This window comes from Hirundo rustica, chromosome 1 (assembly GCF_015227805.2).
Source record: "Hirundo rustica isolate bHirRus1 chromosome 1, bHirRus1.pri.v3, whole genome shotgun sequence".
NCBI lineage: Eukaryota > Metazoa > Chordata > Aves > Passeriformes > Hirundinidae > Hirundo > Hirundo rustica.
This window is the reverse complement of record NC_053450.1, coordinates 123,584,976-123,605,087: the sequence shown is the minus strand read 5'-3', so window position 1 is coordinate 123,605,087 and position 20,112 is coordinate 123,584,976. Positions and strand designations below refer to the sequence as shown.

Sequence of the window (20,112 nt, the reverse complement as noted above, 5' to 3'; positions counted from 1 at the left end):
TGACACACGCGTGCTTTGACACGAACACGCGCGTGTCCCCACACGGCCCTGCGCCACCTCCCCGCGCCGCCTCACAGACACGCGCGCTCGCACACGCACCCTGTGCCACGCGGGCACACCCGCAGGCGCTGTGGCACGCGCAGTCGCGCGCGCTCCCACACACCGGCCCTCTCACGCTCGCCGACCCCTCTCGCCCCCTCACTCTCTCTCCGGCTCTCACTCGCACTCTCACTCTCCCTCACGCGGAGGGAAGGGGCAGGCAGCGGCGCGCGCGCTCCCGCCGGGCGGGAGCGGGAGAGGCGCTCGCGCGCCACTGCCGCGGAGGCCGCGCGCGCGCTCGCCCGGGGTGGGCGGGGCAGAGGAGCGGCGGCGGGAGCGCGTGCCACAGCCACGCCGGCGGCGCGCGCCGAGGCGGGCGCAGAGCGGCGGCGGCACCTCCGGCTCGCGCCGTGCCTCCGGCAGCCCCGCGCGCCCGGGATCGTCCATGGGGCCGAGCGGCGCCCGCTGAGGGAGGAGGGGACGGGGAGCGGCGGGAGTCGGTGCCGGCCGGTGAGTTCCCGTACCGGCGGGGAGATCGCGTGCGCGGCCGGGGTGGGGGGGAGGGAGGGCTCTCCCGCCCGGCTGCTCGCTTCTCCCGTCCCTCCCGGCCGGCGGGGAAATGGTGGTGGGAGGCCGGGTCCCGCAGCCGTCCCGGCCGAGCCCTTCGACCCGGCGGCGGGAGCGGAGGCGCCCCGCGTGCGTGTGGCGTGAGGCGGGAAGAGCCGTCCGCAGGTAGCGGGGCCGGGCGGGCCTGCAGGGGAGCGAACATGGCAGCGCCGGAGTCCGGGAAGAGGGATTTTTGCCCCTAGAGCGGGGATTAACCCTCCTCCTCCCGCCTCCGGATGCGTCCCCGGGAGACTCGCGCTTCATCTGCCGCTCCGGATTATCCACCCGCCCACCCCCCTTCCCCCACCCTCTTTCCCGGTATTTTCTCTCCTGGAGATTATCAGGTTTCCCGCCCCTCCCTCTCCGGGATCCTCCACCTCCCCCCTCCGAGGCGATTATCTCCCCCCTTCTTTGCCGGATTATCCCCCCCGGTTCGCTGTCCCTGTCCCTCCCTCCGCGTTTATGCTCCTCCGCAGCCTCGCCTCTCGGGGATTATCCTCTCTCCCTTTGGGGTGATTCTTCCTCTCCTGGTCTCTCCCCCGGCTTTTCCCTGCCTATTTTCTACCCGAGAAAGTCAACCCTCCCCTTCCGTCTGCCTCTGACTGGGGAGAGGGGCAAAAATGTGGCTGTGATCAGGTGGGCAGGAGTTTCCAGCAGTGCTGTCATCTCGGTCGTTGTACGAGTACTACAGGCAAGTGGATGTAGGTGGAGGAGAGGAGGCACCAGGGATGGATGTGCGGAGCTTGGACCGGAGTTCAGCCTGTAGCGGTGTGCTCCGTATGCAGGAAAATATCTGCACCCTTCCCGCGATGTTATATCTGATGGAGATGAGGGAGAGCCGACCTGGATCAGTGCTTTAAAAAAACGTGCATGGCTGGGTGGTAGAGACTTCATGGGAAAAAAAGCCAGCAGCCTCTGAGTTTCTTTGAGGAAGGTGCAGTGTGCAGTAGTAGCGTTGTAGGTGGGAAGGTGCTTGGATGACATTGCTGCTGTCCGGGGGTCAAAGCTTGGATAGCTTTCTGTCTCGGCGTGAAAGGCAGCTAGATTAGGCTGTTACTCGGTGTTGAGGAGGAAGCAGACTGGTATCTTCTGCTGAAGCTGTGATGCTGATGTGGTTCATTACTGTCAGCTTGCTGTCTGAGGAAAAACGTGTGAGTTCCTAAAAGAGGGGGAAGGTTTATCCCATGTATTTGGCTCCTGTGTGGATTCGACCAGTCTCTTCTCCTAACACCTGGTCTCCCCGCACATGAGTGTGGTGGAGGAGAGTTGCAGATCTTCTGGCGGTCTTGCAGCACAAGGCCCAGGATTCTGTCCACTGAACTTCTCCCACCTGGCTTTGAGAGGTGAGGCTGTGAGAAATTGTACGGGGACTGGGCAGCTATAAATAGATGTCGGACTAAAGGAGGCTTTGAAATCTTAGCATGCTGCTTCTGAACAGATAGTGTCTGTTAAACTGGTTGGGTCGACACTAGCATCCTAATGTTTCCTTTTATTTCTGCTGAGGTGGCTGGCTTTTAATACTTTGACATGTGGCTGGACCGTACATCTGCCAAAAAACTCTTCTTGAAAAGGACATGGAGAAAATTCTCATTTAACTAAAGTGCTGACAATTGGAGTCTAGTTTGGGCTCATTTAAATGGGATTTTTAAAGGATGCTTCAGAGAAATATTTAGTTTCTTCTTCCCTCCCTTGAAATGTTTGGAATTGATGATCATGTGTGCTTAATTTGTTCTCTAAGTATTCCACTAGATAGATTCCCCAAGATCTGTGTTGCTGTGAAAAATCTGCAGTGCTGAGGTGCGGTATCACAACGCTGGTAGCATTGCTAGATTTTTATTTTGTTGTTAAGATTTTGGAGTTTTTTGTTTATTTTCTTGGTTTTTAATGGAATCTTTGACATCTATCCAAAAGGGTCTATATTCAGCTTCCTTGAATTCAGGGTGCTTGCATTTGTTTTAGATCTTATGGATCACTGCTCTTTCAGCTTGTCTTGTTGAGAACTAATTAATATGGAAATTATTGACAAATATACTGTACTAGCTCTGTGGAATGGTATCTGTTCTGCTGCTCTATTAGTGGGCCAACTGCGTACTCTAAGTCTCTAAAATGATTGAAAAGCTGTTGCAGGATGTGCAATTGGATCTTTTTTGAACTACCTCTTTCTTGTGCCTTTTTTTTTTTTTTCTTTAAAAAATAGTGGAAGCTATTAAATAATGATTATTACTTTTTTTTTTTTTAATAAAAGAAAAGTAAGAAAGGAAGTAATGAAAATGTGCCTGAATAATATGAAATAGTCTTAACAAAGGCTAATTGGGTGAATAACTGCAAAACCTCTATCTTTTAGGACGTTTCTTATTTAGAGCATAAAATTTTAATCTGACCTTTATTTTCCTTTTTTTGAATTTGTGTGTATGTAAACCTCAGGGAGGTAGAAAGGAAGAGGAATCTTGGCAGTATGACTTATTAGTTTTGGCATTTTTAGTTGATATTTAACCATAGTAAAGGCAGGAAAAACCAAGTAATCGATCGAATAATTTGGCTTTATTTTAAGTTGTTAAGGATGTGATCAGGGCATTATTCTCAAGCACTGGGTATCTTTGGTCAGCATCGAGCTCTAGCTTGCTGTTAGGTCCATGTGTTTGGTATTTCTGGGTGCAGAAACAGAGGTCAGTGATCTGGAGAAAACTTCCGAGTACCAAAATGACATGCAAAAGACTATAGTATGAGTCTCTTTGTACAGTGACTCAGTCATTGAATTCTTGTGTTATTCTAAATGTATTTGTTCATAGAAATTGTAGTTTGAATGGCATTTTCTGAAAGTTCAGTGTCCTGCTTTAAACCCATGCTTTCTGTGAAGTGATTTAAAGTTCTCACTGGGTGTGACTGTCTCAGGCTTGTGAGTGCCCTTTGATCCTCTGTGCAGGATCTGTGAATCTTTTCTCATGCTGAAGAAGAAGTGGGAGGAATTTCTTTTTGCTTAAGAGACAGGTATGCACTTGGGATTATGACAGTCTTCATGCAGATGTGGAAGGAATAATACCCTCAAGATCTGAAAGGATGAAAATCTCACATATGTTAAAATAAAATGCCGCGTCATGTTCTGTGCTTAAACTAAAAATGGATAAAACCTGGAAGGGTTGGCTTGTACATGTGGTAAAAACCCTGAATTTTTAGAAGCATCCTGCAACTGGAGTGGTACAGACACTATTGGACTTATTTGTGTGGAAATCCGACATAGAATATAATGGCGGGGTTAAGGGCAAGTCTGTGAGAGGGAAGAGTGGTTTTACTGTCCCCCACAAGAGAAGCAGCTCATAGAGGGTGCTAGAGAAGAGTGAGTTTAGTTCAGTGTGACGTGCAAGAGACAGGCTGAAATACAGATGTGCTGGTCACAAATTCTGTTAGAGGGCTCATATGATTCCATGGTCATGATAAGCATCTGCAGTTGGATCTCAGGTTATACTACAGCAAAGCATGGTGATGGTAATGTGCTGTCCTGTGGCTTAAAATTGCTTTTTTTCAGAATAAAGTAAGCCTGAATTATGTAGTTATGGCTGATGTCACTCTTACAAGAATAATAGAGACCAAAAAAAAGATAGAAAGAGAGGTTAGGACAGGGGTTCTTCCAGATGTAAACATTTCCATTCCTATTTTGGGTTAATTAAAGTCTTTGAAGTTACAGTAATTTCACAACCTTTGATAAATAATAAGAAGAATTGAAAAATGGGATGTCTACTCTTACCGTCTTTTAATTATTTTCAAGTCTGTAGCTTAAAAGAAAAAGGTGTTTCACATTAGCAACCATTCCATGGGTTTTACATATAAGTTATTTAAATAACTCATTCTAGTGTCCAGGTTTCATGAAACCATGGTGGAAATTAGAAAGATACTGAAATCAGATGGCATTTCAGATTTACTAGCAACACGTGTTATTTGATATATTACCTATCCATGTCTTTTAAGAGTATTGACTAGTTTTACATTCTGACAAGGAGCTGTTTGAGAGTAGGGACTCAGTGAAATCCATGCGTACTGCAGAGAATGACAATGCTTTCCGTAAACTTGTTTTGGGGGGAGGGGGACACAAAACGTGATAACACATGACACACACAAATTCTTTGTATCTTAAACAAAAACATTGCTCCTCTTGCAGCTTCTGCTTGCCCGCATCTCAAAGGATCAAATTACTGTTTCAGTTAAATTCACTTTTCCAGTAGGTGGAGACACAACTGTTGATTTCAAATAAGCTTAAGCCTTTACATTTTGATTGCAAACATTTTGTTGAGATATTGTTGAAATAATGAAAATTCGAATGTAAGAAAAAGTTTAAATGCTTATTTTAAGATAGTTTACTTAAGCCTCTTAGTGAGAGTGGCATTCAAACTTTGCTTCTGTAGTAAGAGTGGCTACTCAAATAGTTTGGATTTAATTTTCTAATTATCTCCACCCACTGGTCAAATATGCATTAATGAGAAGTTTAAGTGATGCCTTTTAAAATATCCAAACACGGGATGGAGGAAAGTAGATTGAAGGTAAATAGACTAAGGGTGAAAAGATTGGGTAAAGTTTTTTATTAAAATTAGTAACACAAGGTAGGGGAGCCCTCAATTAAATCAGCAGGAGAATAAAAGAAAGATGTATCAGCCATTCTGACTGTGTTATTTCATTCCACCACAATTTTTAAAAAAAATATTTGATTCCATGTTCATTCATTAATTGTTCAGAAATCTGACCACAGGGATCATCTCAGAGGTTTTGTATGTAAAACGTGTCAACAACTTTTTATGTGATGTTGATTTATTTTTTAACAAGTCAGTGGGCCAATTGGTAAGTCAGCCTTTATTTATGTATCTTATTAAAATTCCACCCCATGCCTTCCCTGATCCTCTGTTGAAGTTTACAGAGGTCTTTTTGGCAAGATGGAACTGCTTATGCAGCAGAAGTTCTCGAACTGGGAAGACAGACTGTATTCTAGCAAATGAAGTGAGAGAAAAGTTTATTTCCCCTTTCCAAGCTATTCTGGCTTACTGTATTGTGAGCTGTTGTGCTGTAGCAAAGGACAAGGCTGCTGCACAGAAATTGCTTGAACATTATTAATTTTGCTGTAGTCATGCTGCTGCTTCCAGCTTCTCACGCATTCTTCAGATCATTAGAAGGAGCTGTAATTAACAACTGAAAGTTCAGTTTAGGCATTCTTCAGTAAAGAACGTGCAGGCAGGGAGAAGTTGGTAAGTGAAACTTAATGTTCATGGAGTGTGTGACAGTAGGGCATTCAGTCAACTGAATTAAAATCAAGCAGACAGTCAGACTCTTCTCAGATCTACTGGCACAGGTCTGCTTGCACTAAATTTGGTATGGAACAGCAAGATGGGATGAGCACGGTGCTTGGTTTGATCACTTCTGACCAGTGAAGCTTCTTTATGCAGATTTAATCTTTGAAGTATTTTAACAAATTCCAGGAGCTTGTTGCTTGATGTAGTTGGCGTTTGTCTTACATGATCTTCCCTGAGGATAAACTCTGGGTGTACATTGCTATGTGTGGTATTTAAAGCAGTGTTCAACCGGGGCTTACTCTCAAGTGAAACACTGGTTTTGGCTCTATGAATTTTGTTTTATTCTTTCATAGCTTTATTTGGGGTGGCCCACTTACTAAAAAATTAAACCTTGGTGGAAGCCTGTTGTTTAAAAGGAGTTATCCGTCATTAGCTCTGTGATAATCTCGCAGGTGTCTTGTCACAGGAGAGATCAAATGGATGCACTGCCTTTGAGTCATTGTGCTTTGGGAAGCAAGATAAACTGGTAACTTGTGTTGCTAATCGGCGCTTCTGTAACATTACCTGGTCAGAGCAGCGGTGGTGACTGTGCTTGAATTGCTCTGACTGATGGTTGAGAACCTTCATGTCTGCTTCATGTTCCCGGTGCTGGAGGGCAGAAACCTTTGGGCAGTTTTGAGGACAGGCCATAAATAAACAAAGAGGGAAGGGATATGATAGCCCTGAAGAGTTGAATTGTCTCTTGAGTTTGCCACATAATTTGATAGGGAAAAAATCCATCCATCCATCCGTCTGTCCTTGTATCTGCCACACACACGCGCACGACTGGCTCCCAACGGGTAAGTCTTAGGGATCCAGACACTGTTAGAAATCGTGCTATTGGAGTGGGAGATTAACTGGCGAGCAGGTAAGAGGCTTTGGCTGTTGTTAAAAAGGGGCAGAAAAGGGGTTTGTATTTAGCGATTTCCAAGCTCAGAGTGCAGAGCCCGAGCGCGCCGGGTCGGCTCGGAACGGTGGCTCAAGCGCGCCCTCCAGTGGCCACACCGCCGCAGCGGCGCTGGGATGGGCTCGGGGCCACCGCGCCGGGGGAGTGACAGAAGACAGCACCTGTCGTGCGGATGCCTGCTTGCTTAGCTGAGTACACTGGTAAATAAGCTGGTGCTTCTTAACAAATAAGTGGCTACATTCGTACAAAAAAAAGAAAAAATCCGCTGTTGCCAAAAATTGATCCAGATAGAAATCTTGCTCTTGTAGTTGGATCAAAAAATGATTCTCCCACCCCGCAGTCTATTAGCTGGGGAGATTGGTGCAGTCTCTGCTGGGACTGTTTGTGCTGTCGCCTGGAAGCAGGCAGGTTTACTGCTGAACGGAATTTATTAGCTATGAATTGAAGTGTGCACATTTAACTGTGTCGAATCTTGGCAAATAGCTCTGCAAACAGCACAGACTAACTAAACAGCAACAGAAAGAAATGTGTAGTTCTTATCAAGTTTAGCACACAGTTCTCCATCTTACATTAGATTCCATGCTGTTCAGGAAAGCAGCATGGTACTTCATGAAACTTCATTGGTACTAATGAATAAGAAATGGAAAAGAGAAAGGTGGACTGTTCAGCAGGTAGACTCGTCATAAAATGGAAGATCTCGAGGCACATTGTTGTAATTTGAAATTTCCGAGATAACTGCTTCGTAGATTTCAAGGTTTTGGTATTGTTTTACTTTGTCTCTTTTTAACTGTTCAAACCATCAAATTCTGGCTCCTGGTGGAGTTCTCTTTTGTAGACAAGACCTAAGTTAGGCCTTGTTTGACCACACACGTTTCTCCAATAACCACACCTGTTTTGAGAGTTTTGTATGACAGTGAGACTGTCAGAATGGTACTCTTAGGTCTTGCTATTAACTGGAATTGTTAAACTAAGACACTTAAGTAAGTCTGAGCTCGTAAGAATGTAGTGTTTGGTTGGGTTTTTTAAAGTAATTTTATTTGTAAGGTACAAGCAAAAAAACTACATAGAGGAACATTCAGTGAAACTATTAAGAATCCTTTCTTTAGAATTGTAAGAATCAGTTTAATTACAAATTTGGCAAAAAATGCTTGTGTAGTAAGTTTCAGAACTGTCTGCTACTTGGCTTAGAATGATTGGGCCCTATACGGAAAAGTGCCACTGTATGTCTGTTTGTGTGACGTCTGGTGTGACAGAGTTGTACCAGTTACATTTATCTGTTTACCACTTCTGATGAAGGCTGTTACACAGAATGTGTATTTTTGTGCACAAAGCTCTTTTCTCATTATGGATGTCACCATAAAGCTTTTATGCATTTCAAATAATAATAAAAAAAATAAAATCCCTTGGGCTTCCCTACCCCAGGCATAAATGATTTTACTTTACAAATATAATTACTGTACTTCCAGGAGGTAATCTCTCTGGACAGCCATAGACTAGTTTGAATTAGATTACTCTGTTTTTTCCTCCAGGGTGACTTAATACATTGAGTTTTATTTTTCTGTAATTACTTCAAAATATAGATCACTTTTAATGCTTACTATTCTTCCATATAAGTAGACTGGGAAAGCTAAGAATACTTGCATTTGAAGGGTTAACATTAACTTTTTTTTCCACACATAACTTTATTTCCTTCAGGTAGGTATCTGTTCTGCTCCTCAACTTGATACAGCTCGTGCTGTATTCAGTTAGTCTCAATTGCAGAGTTTCTTAATTTGGAAATACTGGAAATATTTACTTAATAAGCAGAGAGTAAGTACACTAAATCTTTCAACTGTGACATTTAACCAAGTCTAGTTAGAACAATGTTTTCGTTAAATCTGTATTTCTAGAGTTCTGGGTTTGAAATCTTTCCAATAGTTTGGCAGTAAGCTTCATGAATAAAGCAAGTTACTACTTTTACCTCTGTTACAAAATCTTTGGACAGAAAGCCAGTCAGTGTGAAATAAACAGAGGAGCAGAGTTAGTCAGGGAAGATAGTCAGGAAAATGTTCTTCCTATTTTTTTCATGAATTTCAGCAGGAAGGGCAGATCTCTGGGTAGATGATTGTGAACCACGATTGGATGCAAATGCATTTATATAAATGACCTGTTTGTATTTGGATTTTACTTTAAGAAGCAGCAATGCACTTTAGCAGCAGATGAGAGAGGACTACAGAGATTGATTTGTAAGTTAACCTTATAATAATACAGTGCTGTTTTGAAATAGAAGGAAATCTTCGGTGTTGAGGTCTCAGAATATGACTTCCTGTTTGTGTTGAATACAAGACTAGCCTGGATATCTGTGGGTGCAGTCATTTTGGTTCTGTAGTTGACATCTGGTATCAAAGTGCAGGAGTATTACATATTAATGCAAAAGTAAATGTAATCTTAAAGGGTGAAACTTGTTACTTGTGTTGTCAATGAGGTCCTACAGCCCAGCTGCATAACTCATAAGTTCATTGCAAACCTGAAAGTACTTGGGTCCCATTGAATACAACAGGTTTTCAAATAAGAACTGTCACTGGGTCAGACTGAAGGTCGATCCAGCTCCTTTTTCTAACATGCAGTGCAGTGTCTGAAACCATGCAGACTCTCTCAGGAGCTCCTGTTAATGTTATCTCTGAGCAGATTTTCAAGAAGACAGAAGACATGGATGTCTCTTGATGAGAAGAAGTTGGGGCCAGAAAAAATCGTGTCTGGATAGCCTTAAATTCAGCTTCCAGATAGGAATAAAGAAGCATAACATGGTCCCCAAGTGCCTAGACATCATTATCCAAAAACTGGTGAAGAATTCATTGTGCTAATGCACAATAGCAGCAGAATCCAAAATTTAATGCGTTGTTCATGACTAAAATAACATCTCATATAATTGCCCTGGGCCTGCAAATTAGCAGCTTCCAAAAAGATCTGATAGCTTTGCAGAGGGGATTGAGAACTAAGACAGCAGAATGACTGATAATGCAAAAGGCATAAGACTTGAAGGTCTCCAGGAAGTCCATCCCTGAACAGATTACGTTTGCCACTTTTTTTCTTTCTTTGCTCTTCTGCACATCATTAGGGAGCTAGTATAAATGCAAGAGGATGACCTGAAATACCAGGCACATGTTAGCTAGCACCTGTGGGTGTGGCTACCCGTAAGAAAAAGATTCCTACTCTCTAATATTGCACTGAAGAAAGACCCTGCATCAGGAACTTTCTCTTGTTTGATGTGGTCTTGCTCTGTGTTAGGATATTACCCATTTGAACTAGATAGAGTTGTTACCAGTAATGGGTGGGAAGTCACAGTCTGTCTTTTAAATGCCCTTTAAAAATGTATATATTTTATTTTGTTTGTATGCATGCACGTGACTGCATACATGTATGGAAACATACAGAAAAAGAAGAAATTTTTAATGAAATGTAGAATTTTATGTATGTGTGTGGATGTATATATATGCATACTTAGGTATCTTAAAAAAAAAAAGCTTGTCTGTAAACAGAAAGCCCAGCATCCACAAACTATCTAGGAAAGCATAAGAACAAAGTAACCATACATAATGTTTTCCCTAGGTAATCTCCCAGAATCTAGCTAATGTTTAACCTGAAGATATTTTTAATTTTTATATTAGATTGTGGATTTTTAATGTAATTTGTATTGGGTGTTTTTACCATTCAAGACACTTCTATTTCAAAACTGGTCTCAACTTCTTAATGGACTAGTATTCATACATAAATTGCTAGTGTGCACTGGAGATCTGTTTGATTAAACATGAGAAACTCTTATCCTTGGATTGGATTACTGTTTAGTTTCTTTAAATAATTGACAATGGATTTTCACTGAAGTGCTTGATAGCTGAGATGTGATATGTGCAGCATTGTAGCCTTCTGTGAAGATTGATCCAGTACGAGTTCTTGTTTTGGTAACAGAGCTAGTGGCAAGTTTGCAGCAGATTAATGATTACCCATAATTTGGTTTCGGAAGCATGTCAGACTGACCGGGGTACCCACAGGTTGTTCTTTTGTGGGCCATTGCTCCATTCTGCCTAATGGTGTGTCCAGTTGAAACAGCAGAAATAGATGTTTAGCCTCCAAACACTGGAGCTTGTATGCCTGTTTACATATTTACCTGCTCTCCAAAAGTCTGACTGCTGCCATGTGACATGTTTCTTATGATCCTGGCTTCCACACAGGCACCTTGTATAAGGTAGACCTAGCCTTTGCCAATATCGTGGTGTGGTTTTAAAGGTTCTTCTTTCTTCTCTGTGGGGTTTTAATAAACACAGATAATGTGTATTGGGATTAAAGGAAGAACATTCTAATAGTTTGAATTTGGGGTTGTTTTGTCACTGAGTCCTCTGAACTTATATGTCTGTGCTGATAAAAGGTGGTCGCCTGAAGATGGAGGGAAGACTTCTTGATTAGCAATAGAAATGCTCTTTCAAGTTAGTCTTATGGTATGGTATCCTGTGCCTGGAAGCATGTTCAAATGATCTGTGGAAATGCACAGATAAGGAAACGTCAGTGTCGCAATTGCTGTGATTAAAAAGCATCCTTCCTAATGCCTCCCTTCACATTGTCCTGTATCTAGACACAGAACTGGGAACAAGCTGAAGCAGCTGGCTCTTCTTTGCCTTACTCACTTCAGTCATTCTACAGATAGCTAGCAGATTTTTAGATCGGTATCACTTGGAAAACACTTTCAAGTTTTACAGCAATAAGCAATGGCTTTAAAGCTTCTAGGTTCAGTGTTGTGATGTAAGGAAGAAGAGTGTAGTCAGGCTTTCTAGATGATCCTCTGTTAACAGTGAATGGAAATGTGTTTTCAAGTGAAATCAGCTTGATACGAGATCTTAGAATCCAAGCAGTGATTTCCATACAGAATAAAGGATTAGTGTTTTAGAAATAGTTTCTACTACCTGCTGGAAATGTGGTGTCAAGGATTCAGAGAGATGTCGAGTTCTTTCCCCTTTCCAGTCTATCATCTTCTTACTCATTGGTAAAAGTCACAGTTCTCATGTTTGATCCTTTCATTTGTTAAAGAGGCAACGTCAAAGCAATGTGCCAATACAGTTCTCTAAAAAGGTTTTAAAAAATACTTTTTCAAGGTGACTTTCTTATTATATTTTAATAGGGAGTGTGCTCATTGACAAGCCCCTAGTTTGACCAGAGTGCAAGCTCTCAAACTTGGCAGAAGTTGGGAAGCATATAAAATTAAGAGCAGTTCCATTACCAAGAACTTGATCTAAGCTTTCATAGATGCTGTTTCTTTTTGGGAGAAGAGAATTTGATTGTGGTACATAAAACTAACAATTATGTGAGGGCTTTTTTATTTCGTTAGCTAAGTAATAATGCAACAGAAATGGAACAGATATAACACAACATAGGTGGAGTACAGAAAAATTGACTGACCTTTCTTGCCCCAAGTTGCACCAAGAGGGCAGGTCCTCCTCTGGTTATTGGTACATCTTGCTCAGAGAAGTGACAAAGATTTATCTAACTTCTACTCTCAAAACCAGCTATAATTTGATAATTTTGATACCTTGAAATTGAGGCTTGACCAGACTTGTGTTTTCTTTTGCTGAAGAAATAGATCCTTTGGAGAAAAAAAAAGAGAGAAAGTGCAGCATGAATATGCTTCTTGGATGGAAATAGGAGAAAAAAAAGGAGTAAAATTTATCAGCTGTACATTGAATATTGTCTTTCCAAGTTATGTCCAAAAATACTCTTGTGCATCTGAAGATGTTGAATGCATCATAAATCTCAGCTAATATTATCTAGAATTGCTCTACTTAGTTATCTGTGACAAAAATTAGAATCCTGCTAACGATTCTGTTACGTAGTTTTTAGAGTTCATTGGCAGCTTCTGCATGAGTTAAAAGGATGAAGAAAGGCAAAAGAAGTGAAGAGTCATAAGGAGACTCTTGAGATCTTGGGCCTTCTATTTTAATTTGGCATTTAAACATGTTAGAAAGATCTCTGAATGTCTATAGCAGTTTGCTTTTATTCAAGCTACTCATTCTTTTTTGCAGCTAAGATGCCATTTTGATTTTAGTCTCTACTCTGATTCTTAAGCATTTGGGTATACTTAGGAAATAGGAGGGGTACTTTCTCGTGTGAACAGAAATAGGCCTCGGATAGAAAGATAGTGTAAAAGTCTAATGGATTAATCAAGAGTCTACTGTGTGACATTTCACAGTTTGTACTTAAGGAAATATATGCAAATACCTCTTGTCTGCCTTTTTTGAGCGGATCTGAACGTATAAACCTCTGAATGAGTCTTTCATTCAAGTAGGTCACTTCCTTCCTTTTTTTTTTTTTCTTTTTTTTTTTAACATAATTCCCAAACCAACTTTAACAGATGTCTTAACTTTGAAGTCACTGGGGCTGGTTACCTGCTTGCAGCTAAACTTACACTTAAATCCTTTTCAGTAATATTTTAGCAAATTCTCCTTCTCTGGAATATTGTCTAACCAACTTTTTTAAAGGCAGCAGTCTGAAAGAGGGGCACAGTGGGGGACTCAGCATTGAGAACCTCCCTGTCTTTCACATCAGTGGAGAAGCATCATGTCATCTTCCAGGCAGAAGTACCAGTCTGTGTACATGAAGATAGGTGGAGCAGATGGCAGTTCCATTTAAGCACTATCCCTTCCAGCATGGTGTAGGTGCCATGTGATAGCGCTAGACTGTGTACAAAAATGACAGACGAGGTGTGGCTTCCTGGGCTATTAGCTGGAATATATAAGACATTTCACATAGTTTTTATTCTTCCTACTGAGCTACTCCTTTTGCTGTATCTAATTTTCCTAAGTTCATCATAGTGTGTTGTCTACTTTCTAGCCATTTTTTCCCTTTTATTTGATAAATTTTCAAATAATTCACTATTAAGTAGGTGTTTGGGACTTTTCACTCAAACAAAATTTTACTTTTATGTCTGTGTTGGAGAGATGACCAGCTTCTCTATGTATGGTAGGGTATTTGGCTGAATGATTTGAGCTCTGATGCTGGGGTATGTGCCCAGGCCTGTGTTCTGATGGCTGGTATGATGACCGCAAAAAATCCTGTGAGAGATAATCTGACACTAAGATGATCTTAAATTTGTGCGTCTTGGTGGTGATTAAACTCACTGAAATATATTTTCTACCCCTCCCAAGATATAAACCAACAAAAGTCTTCAAAGGATTAAAGTCAGCAGGTTTTTATAGAGGATTATTTGTACATGGCATTGGAAGTGCTGTGCCTGTGAATTTGTTTGGGATGCTGTTACGTGTGTGTCTTTTTCGAAATCTCGAAAGTCATAGGGCACTGTGTATTGCATGACTTTGCTGTTAGCATAGTAGATTCAAGTAAAAATGTTTGGCAAAAGCAAGCATGTCTGGGGTGCAGTTGCAGTGAGATTTCCATGCTTCAGGTTTATGGTGGAGGCTTGCAGCTCTGCTGCATGAAGCAGATTTGTGCTGTGCTGTAAACTTCTCATTTCATCAGTCTTTGCATTGTTTTTTCTATATCTGTCATACAGAAAAAGCTGTATCCACCTGTTATTGGAAAGCCGCAGAACTGAAAAGTAAGACTGGTAGAATTATTATACTGATTTATTCATTGTATTAAGTCTTGAACTTAAGACAGTCTTCCTGATAATTTAAAATAAGAGATCTGATGTGTGCACATGGAGCACTGTGTAAGTGTTCCTTTCTCACAAAAAGGTACCTGTTCAGGTTCAGGGTATCTCTCTGAAACAAGGACTGCCTGCAGAGTGATGGACTTTATTTAAAGAATTAGGTAAACTTAGGTAAAAATCCTTCAGGAGAAAGGTTTTACAGTATCCTGTTGGTATTTAGCATGGATGAGCCGCTTTTTCTGTTCATGTTTAAGTTTCTGGTTGGCACACAAGATCAGAAAATTGAAGATCTTCTTGGTGTCCTCTGTTTTAACTTGTTTGACATGCTAACAATTCATTTATTAAGCACAGGAAGATCATGGTTTTGAGCACATGTGAAATTTATGTAACTGTATAGTGAGTTTCAAGTACTTAAGAGTGTATAGCAAAAAATTATCATGAGACCATTTAATTCTCTACCCTTTCTCTAATTCTCTAGCCATAATTTAATCCTATGTTGAGCCAATGTAATGCATGCCTGATTGAATCTTTATCCTTCATAGCGCTTGATGTCCATTGTTCTTGACAGAGGCATGGTAATTAATTTGTGGAAAGATTTTCTCAATACAGAGACTTGGCTTCTTTTTTGAACTACTGGCAGGAGCTTATTCAAAGCACTCTCTCTGGTATTAAAAAACAAGTGTTGATTCCTTCTGTGTGAAAGTTGGCTTGTCTGGATCTGAAAACTTACGCTGAGAAGTGATGTGGTATTTAAATCCTGACACTGTGTTTGGGAAAACAGAACCTCTGCCAGATTTTCTGCAGCTGAGAAAGCTTCTTTCATGTTTCAAATCTTCAGTCATTGAACACAAATTCCTTCTTAGAGGATCAAATGTGATTGCTATAACCATGGCAAGTTACTGTAGAAAAAAACTCAGTGCCATCTGTAAGCTTAGTTAATGGAAAGAATATTAATGAAAATAAAAAGGTCCCTTTCCAAGCAATATGGTGTTAGTACTGCTGAGGTTTCTTCCAAAGTGAATATTCCAAAGGAAGTTTTGACACAATGAGCTGATGTTTCTAGAGGGTCTCTCAATGTGCAGACTAGTGTCAGTAGGTTGGACCACAATCCAGTAAGTGCTTACCAGACTGCTGGGCTGGTGCCTTTTTTGGTGTGCCACTGGATCTGTCCAGGGGCAGGTGTTTGGGAGTCTACCTGCATGTGGTTTACTTTATCAGATCTGTTTCTTCAAGCTGTTTTCCCTTCCTGACTGGACCAAAAAGCAAGCTAAAGTCCATCATGTGTCTTTGTCCAGCGGTCCAGCAGTGCCTACAACTTTGCGCGCATGTGTAGCTGACTCTTAGGATGCATGTAGCTGAGGTATCAGGGTCTGTTGACTTAAGGAAATGCAAGCCTGGGCTGCTTAAAAGTATCAGCTGCTCTTTGAGTAGAGACAGTAAACCAGCTTCTGTCCTGAGTCTAGGACTTGTCCTCTACCGCATGACAAGTGGAATGTGTGCAGGTCTTCTGGGGGCCATGTTAATATACAGGGTTTTTGAGAAGTTGAAACAGAATCAAAATTCCATTTGGGTGTTGGACACGTCTTTGAGAAAAATGTAGTGAAAAGTGAAAAAAAATGGAGATGGTTATTCGAAAAATAAGTAAACAGGTTGATTTCCTTTCTGCAAACAGGAATTTATACTTCTGAAAATGCATTCCTAGACTGTGTTCTGTTTCAGACTTTTCAAAAGCCTCAGGAAGAATGGGGCCATTTAACTTCAGTGTCACGTTTGTAGGAGACAATGACTACTCTATTTCTTACTACCTCTTGTGTTGTATAACCTGTCTGCTGAGATAGGACTGGGTTTTTTTCATGACACTTATAAGTACTGGCAACAATGTGGTTTTGACCTTGTAACACCCAGAAAGTTATGGAAAAAGACATTTTTGCCCTTTCAAATTTTCTTGGGAACTTGAAGGTAATTTATTGTTAAATTATTCCACAGTCTTAAAACTAGCTGTGTCCAAAGAACCAGTTTATCCATAGGAGGTTACATTGCTCTCTTTTTATGTTGTTCTCAGCCCCAGTACTCTTCAGGGAAAGAGGAATTCACTGGGGAGTTAGATAAGCAGAAACAACCATGGATGGGACTGACTGCTCTGAGATCTCATTTGGTGTGGTGAGACTGCCACTGCCACGCTGAAGGTGGTTGGCAAAGCAAGTACTCTTTGCCAGGTCAGGACCTGGACTTCATAAAACCTTCTTGGGGAAAAGCTGATACATGGAATTATTGTTTATCTATTGCAATGAAATTCCAAAGCTGGCGACAGAGACTCATGATCCTTAATCTACCATTCCTGATTGTACATGGGACGCCTTCAATAGGCTATTTTGGGAATCGTCTCTTTTTCTGGGGGTGGCATTAGAAGTGGTTCTGGCTACTGATACGCTGGTAGCTGGGCCTTAAAATTTGTGCAGATCTGAGAGGTTTTGTAGTCAAAACCCAACAAGAGTTGTGCTAGTACTTGCTTGTATACTAGGCCTCTCCTTCCTCTCCCTCTCCTCCCCTCCCCTAAGCAGTGTGGGAAATAACAGAACAAAGGACTTGAGTGAAAACTAAGATAATGTGGCTTTTATTGTTTCAGCATAAGTAGGTTTGAAGAGTGTTAGTGTATGAGGATGTGTATGAACTGCTTTTAAGAAACAGCAATTGCAGTTTCTAGTCGAGAAAGACATTATCTTACAATGTTTAGGATTTTTTTTTTTTTCCCCTCTGTAGGCTTTCTCATGGCTCAGATGCAGTCAAAAAGCCAAATTCCTTCATGGTCTTATTTTTACAAGAGAAGCCGTTATAAAAGAGATGATGTCATATCAGTAAAAGTTGCAGTTTCAACCATCACTGCCTTCAGATTTAGAGCAATTTGCCTGTCTCAGAAAATGAGAAAAGCCTTGACACATACTATTCTTCACTGAGTTTTGCAATGGTGTGAACTGTTCAAGAAGAAAAGTTCAGCTGTCTTTCCATTTGCCAGTGCTTCTTTGGAAAAAAACCCCAAAACCAAAAAACAACCACCCCACGCCCAAAATAAACAAAACCAAAACCCACCACCAAACAAAAAACTAGCCAAAACATTTGAACTGGAAAATGTGCAAAATTTATTTAAAAGCTCTCTGGTTTTGCTTCAGTTGGAGTGATAGGGTACGTGACTGAAAATTGAGAAGTTCTTAGCAAAACTTAACGAAACCCAACTTGGAATTCTGAGGAAATGGAGTAGAAAATTTCAAACATGTCAGTATGCATCACATACAGTTTTGAAGATAGTCTTTGCTGTTTCATTGCCTGTGCTCACCTTATACAACATAGAACACTATCATTCAGGGTTTAAAGCAATAACTTGGAAATTGACTTTAAAGTGAAGGTGGCAAACATTCAAAGAGAGCATTTGAAGTGGCAGTTTCCTTAAAATCATGTAGTTCTTAATCCAAGCTGCCCCAAGACCACTAAAAATAAATTTTTCTTGATGTTATTGTGCCTAGATATTCTTAAATTGAAATTAGATTTCCCACTTTTCATTAAACACTTGCAATCATGAATAAATCCTGATAACATAATGTGGGAAAGTAGTCCAGGAAGTAAAGCACATGACTAAGGGCAGTATGACTTACTCTGTAAAGTTTTTCAGTTCTCTTCAAAATACAAGTGTCAAGCTGATCTTTTTGTTCCTTTTCCAGGGTTCTTGAACGTACCCTTCAAAGGACTAAAGGAACATAACTGTTGAGGGTAATGAATAGGCAATTGTATAAATCTTGACTGCATTGAATTGAAAGAAAGGTTTAGAATGGAGTCTCTTCACTAGGGAAGTGATAGAGATGTGTTTTGAGCATTCCTGAAGATCAAGTAAGCCTTTAACATGCCATATTTTGCCATTTCTTTATGAAAACACGAGTTTATGTGGTATTTTTCACTCTTTAGAAACTTAAGCAGTGTTATTCAGCAAACAAATTTGAAAAAGCCATTTTCTATCCACTACATCACTATTAACATTCCAACTGTGTTTTGGAAATTTTCTTTGTGGGTGAAGCTTTAGCTGTGTCCTTAAAATAAGCAAGAACTGTGTCATATGACAAAGGTAGTTTTATTTTCCTTTTGCAAGTCACCCTGAACTAGAACATCATTAATTTAGTGAAATGCTTTTACTGCTTCCTAGTAAGTTTGTTTGGATAGAAATGGGGGTGTGTGCATGAGAGAGATTAGTTTAGTGGAAGTAGCAGCATTAAAGTTTAGGGAGGAACTTCAAGTGAAATTTTTGGAAAATGTACTAGGTAATCATGTTAAATTGAAAACTGAGGTCCTGGGACAGAGAAAATTTCATTTAAATGTTATAAATTTTGCAGATTCACTCCTGTTTGCAGATTCACTTCTGTCCCAAATTTTTTGCCTTAAGGCTGGGATGCAGTAGAAAATTGAGTGAAAGTAAGCAGACGCTGAATTAACTGAACACTTCCCTATGGAAGTGTTTCATGGTAGGTCATTTCCTTTCTATAGAAAAGTGAGCTAGGTATAATAATAGTGTAATTTAATATCTTTTTCCTTTTTTATTAAAGAATATGTTGACATAGTCTAAATATTTTCTAAAGTGCTTTAACTTATTCTGTGCTCCAAAAAGCTATCTTGCTTTTTGGTTTTCTGCATACAGTTTTATTGAGCGATTTTCAAATGCTTTGTAGCATCCATAGTGGAACCTCAGAAATATTTTTAGGCCTGCACTGATACAGCTCTAATTTAAATACTCCAGTGTTTTAGCTTGGAAGGGATAATTCATTAAATACTTATACAGTAGCAGAGGCCTGAAAGAGTGCATGCATGAAATGTTAACATATGGGTGTGATTGTTAAAAGGGCAGAGGTGTAGTTTTTTAAGTGGCTGCATCATAATGGAGCAGTCAGATTTTGAAAGTGCTGAGTTTGAATGCTTTCATTTAAAAAAGCATTTTGCTGTTGTTATAAAATAACTCTGAAAATTGTGATACAGTGTTATTTCACTTGATACCAAAACTCTTCATCATAGATGAAGAATTCCTCAGTGTCTCCCACACTTGTGGCCGTAAAAGGAAATAATGCTAAAAGCAACAGTATTACCTGGATGATACCTGGTTTCTGGTGCATTTCCTTGTGTAAGCATTTTCATTAAAGCAAAAGAGGACCAAAAACAAAGTGCCAAAATCTGATTTGAAACCTGAAGGCATAGCAATGGCAAAAAATATACATGTAGTGTTTTCACTGAAGAAAGGGGACATTTTGTTCAGTTAGAGTCTTTAATTTTGGAGGAGAGTGAGGTTTAAAATGATCCTTTGTACCGGTTTGTGACAGACCAGTAGATTGAGCTGACAGCGTGACGTAACTGTTAGAAGGTCAAAATAGATCTCATTATCTCTCTGTATCACTAGAGAGGCAAGTATTAATGGTGCCGTGCAAGGCACTCACGAGACTCTCGTCTGATATATTTTCCACACTTCTGACTGTCTATACTGAAAAAAGATGTCGACTGGAAGAGGTGCAGGGCAGTTATGCCAGGCTTGCTTCTTTCCCAGGAGAGGAGAAGCCTTCTGAAGGGCAGAAAATTGCCCTCTTTAT

At 40.8% G+C, this 20,112-nt stretch overlaps 1 protein-coding gene across 3 annotated transcripts in view; it reads left to right on the top strand.

Moving 5' to 3' along the window:
* The first annotated feature begins 427 nt into the window (after window positions 1-427).
* The window catches only part of PALS2 (protein associated with LIN7 2, MAGUK p55 family member), a 53,676-nt gene continuing 33,991 nt past the window's right edge, over window positions 428-20,112 (top strand). Inside the window, exon 1 of one of the 3 annotated variants that reach the window (XM_040063099.2) lies at window positions 428-549. The gene's annotated coding sequence lies outside the window, so the exon portion shown is untranslated. Of the gene's footprint in view, window positions 550-1,266; window positions 1,282-20,112 lie in introns of those variants that run through there. The other 2 variants (XM_040063108.2, XM_040063118.2) reach the window with 2 other exon arrangements.